At 45.0% G+C, this 3,600-nt stretch overlaps 1 protein-coding gene across 1 annotated transcript in view; it reads right to left on the bottom strand.

Annotated features, from left to right (window-relative positions):
* Positions 1-2,838: 2,838 nt before the first annotated feature.
* MEIS1 (Meis homeobox 1) overlaps positions 2,839-3,600 on the bottom strand; it is a 137,316-nt gene continuing 136,554 nt past the window's right edge. Inside the window, exon 12 of the mRNA XM_055328931.1 lies at positions 2,839-3,600. This exon is cut by the window's right edge and continues 799 nt beyond it. The gene's annotated coding sequence lies outside the window, so the exon portion shown is untranslated.

The raw sequence follows: 3,600 nt of genomic DNA, 5'->3' as shown, positions 1-3,600 counted from the left end.
GATAATAAGGGGGTTTCCCCCCACCCCCCGCGCCTCCGCCTCCGCCTCCCTCCGTTTCCTACCGAGTCGTTTTTCCAAATCCCCAAAAGATGGCAGTCGAAGCCGACGTTCCTGTGCTCCTGCGGCCCTGCGCGGGGAGGGAGGGGGCGGGAGGGGGCGGGGGGGCGGGGGCGGAGGGAGAAGAAGGGAGAGCGCCGGGGAGAAGGAGAGGGAGAAGCTAGACGTTGCAGCGACTTTTCCAAACTAATTCTTTCACGCGTTTCTAATGCGGGCAGAAAACAGTGGTGGGTTTCCTGGAAATGTCCTGGCAGAAAAGAAAGCCAAAAAAAAAAAAAAAAAAAGTGCCTTGTGGCCTCCGAGCAGGGGATGGAGGAAAGTCAGCGCCCTCCCCCCCTCTCCCCTCCCCACCTCTCCCCCAGCCGCAGCCCCAGAGGGGAGACCCCGAGAGGGACGAACTGGCTTCTTTGTATTTTAACATTATATTCAAATACTGTGCAACCAAGCAACTTGTTTTCTGGAGGACAGGGCTCAGCAAATTGCTTAATGGGGAGAGAAGAGGTGGGGTGGGGAAAGGTGATGGGTGGGGGGCGGGCTGCCGGGGAGGGGGGAGGCTGGGGCCAGCAGCGCATGAATTGCAGACCAGTTGCCAAAACTTTTTTTTTTTTTTTTCCTGCTGCTGCTGCTGCTGCTGCGGCTGCCTTTGCTGCTGCCTTTGCTTTGAATGTGGGTAACTAGGAAACAGCAAGCCGTCTGAGAAGACGGAATTTCCAACGTGTAAAATGTTCTTAACGGAACCATTGAGCGAGTGCAATAAGGCGTGAGGGGGAACTAATCTTCCCATTTAAATGTTTGTGGCAATTTTATCTAAATGAATTTTAATGCTAAACGAGGGTAATTCCCCATTTGTAGCGCGTTTACTTCTCTTTCCTGTGCTTCTAAAGCAGTCGAACATCATGCAATGAACAATAACAATAAAAATACTGTCAAGACATATTATTCATTTCGAATGTGTTATAATTACAGCTGATTAAATATGATAGGGTAAAATATTTTTGATTTTTTTTTTAAAATATTTAAATCCTGCTTTTTAAAAAAAAAGTCTCACTCAACCAGCGGGCTTTCTCCCCCCCCTCCATAAAAATAATAAATTTTTAAAAAGCAGGGACAATTGCGTGCCCTTCTTTAGAGGAGGGCGTTTTGTTTTTGCCTTTTAAGAAACATCAGCAACACCCTCAGCACCTCTGTTCTTTCTTTCTTTCCGTAAGCGTCCTCAGTAACGTCGGAGCTGGCTCCGAAATTTGCAGGAGGAAAAGCTAAGAAGGGAGCGGGGACGCCCAGGCCGGGGGAGAAAGGCCGGGAGCATAGTCAGGCCCTCACAAGGCGGCCACGCGGAGCGGGGAACGCAGGGGAAGGACGCAGGGCATCCTACTTCATTTATTTTTTTTTTCCTAGTTCATTGGACACTAAGGATCTCGAATCTTCATAGTCTCCATATTCCCCGATTCTCCCTCACTGGCGCCCTAGGTCTCCCCGGGCCCCCGCCTCTCCGCCCCCAGCCCCCCAGCCCCCGCCGCTTCCCATATCTCTCTCCTCCTCCTCCTCCTCCTGCTCTCTCCTCCCCTTTCTCTCCCTCCCCCACCGGGGCCGGAGCATCCGTCAAGAATAAAGGCTGAAAATACCCTACCCACCCAGGCCTGGACTGGGGAGGAGGGGCAAAGGGACGGGTTAGTTTATAAAGTTTATTATGAATTTTTAAAATAAATAAATGGTGGTTCACTGCTAGCAACCAGCCCCCCCAAGAGAGAATTATCTCACTTAAGACGGACTATTTACGTCGCCGAGGAACTGCCAGCGGGTCCGCAGGAGAAATTTAAACAATCCGGCCTAGGGGGTTGGGGGGGGGCGGGGGCGGGGGCGGCCGAGGGTTCAGCTCCGTCCCGGACCGCGCACCCACGTGTTTAGGGACAAGGCCCAATAAACAAAAGGTGAGAATGCGCGCCGCGCTCCAGCAGGTGAGTCAGTCAATCACACGTCACCTAGTAAACCCAACCCACAGCTGGTTTCTCTTTTCAAATAGAAAATAGAATTGTTCAGGGCGGGTTTATAGGGTGACATGGGCCGGAAAAGTCAGACTGGAGTTGAAGGCGCTCTCCTCTGACCCATCCTTTGTTTACAAAGCAATCACTCCTAAAAGGATGATTTTTTTTTAAACCCAGGATTTGCCTTAATTAAAATATTTGTATATTTCCCTTTAGCTTTGGGAAGCACGTTTTATAGCAGCAATTTTATTTAAATAAAATTATAAGCTAGTCCAGCTTAAACATGTTATTTTGTACCATTTAGCTGGCTGCCATGCAGAAATTCTGTACAGCTGTTCTGGAAAATTGGTTAATAACCAGTTTTATCCAATGAGAACATAGAGCATATTTATAAAAATTAGATTTTGAAGTCTGGTCTCTTCAATTCACAGAGTTAATTCCCTAATAAACATCTACTGCTCATCCTAGGTAACGTTCTCAGTAAAAGACTTACCTCTGTACTTAGGTTTGCCATTACGTGCAAGAATAATTTCACTGATATTAGGTGAGTAATTCTGTGGATGCAATCTGAGTCTACAGTTAGTTTAGTACCCTCAGGCCTTAAATTTGCTGATATTAGGAGTTCATTAAGTCAGCTTAAAGAAATCAGTGACTATTATCAAATAATTTACTTTGTGGTTAAAATGTTCAAGTACAAATATGTCTTAGGGAGCTAAAATTAATTTTCCTATTTACTGCATTAATCATTAAAAATTTGGGGGGGGGCAGTAAACAAATTTTTCAAGCAGTGGAGTCAGCATGACAAAAATAATCTTGTTTTTATTTTAGATTCAGATTTCATTACTGCACTCAAACGTTACTACAACTGGGCTTGGCGTTATTATACAATCCAAACTGTTTCCGTCAGAAACGCTAAGACTCAGTGTGCAATGATTGTTATTAATAATTAGCTCCTTGGTTTCTTGATAGAAAAAGGCTATCAACAAGCATTTGTTTATCCACAACAAAAAGTATAATTAGCTTATCCCACTTAGTAAATCTTGTATGCATGCCAACTCATACCAAACTGCTACTTTTACAAAAAAAAAAATTGCAATAATACAGTTCATTTTTCCAGTCCTTTTTGCACAAAATTTATTTACAATGTCTACATAAATGCTCCAAGGTGGGACTATGGAAAAATACACACATGACCGATGCTTTGCTCAGAAATAAAGTCAACATATTAAAAATAAATCTTCAGTCTATGTTTTTGAGCTGCATAAAACAGGAAGTGATGTATAAGGTGGTGGTTGTTGCATGGGGACAATGATGCTTGATGTGACAATTAGGCTTCTAAACACACGGCCTTTCGGTTTCCATGCCTCCTCCTACCAGTCTCCTTAAGACACTGCCTGCAACAGCTGATTAATCATTGTTGATGACTGCAGTTTTTCCCATCCTTCCCGATTTACATCTGTTCAGGCCAATTCAAATATGGTGAGTAAATGAATTAGACATGCAAATTCAAGCCCCAGGCTAGAGAGAGGGAGAGAGAGAGGAAAAGAGAGAAAGAGAGAGA

Source organism: Nyctereutes procyonoides, unplaced genomic scaffold (genome assembly GCF_905146905.1).
Source record: "Nyctereutes procyonoides isolate TBG_1078 unplaced genomic scaffold, NYPRO_anot_genome, whole genome shotgun sequence".
NCBI classification, from domain to species: Eukaryota; Metazoa; Chordata; class Mammalia; order Carnivora; family Canidae; genus Nyctereutes; species Nyctereutes procyonoides.
The sequence above is the reverse complement of the archived record's forward strand: the minus strand, read 5'-3'. Positions and strand labels throughout refer to the sequence as shown.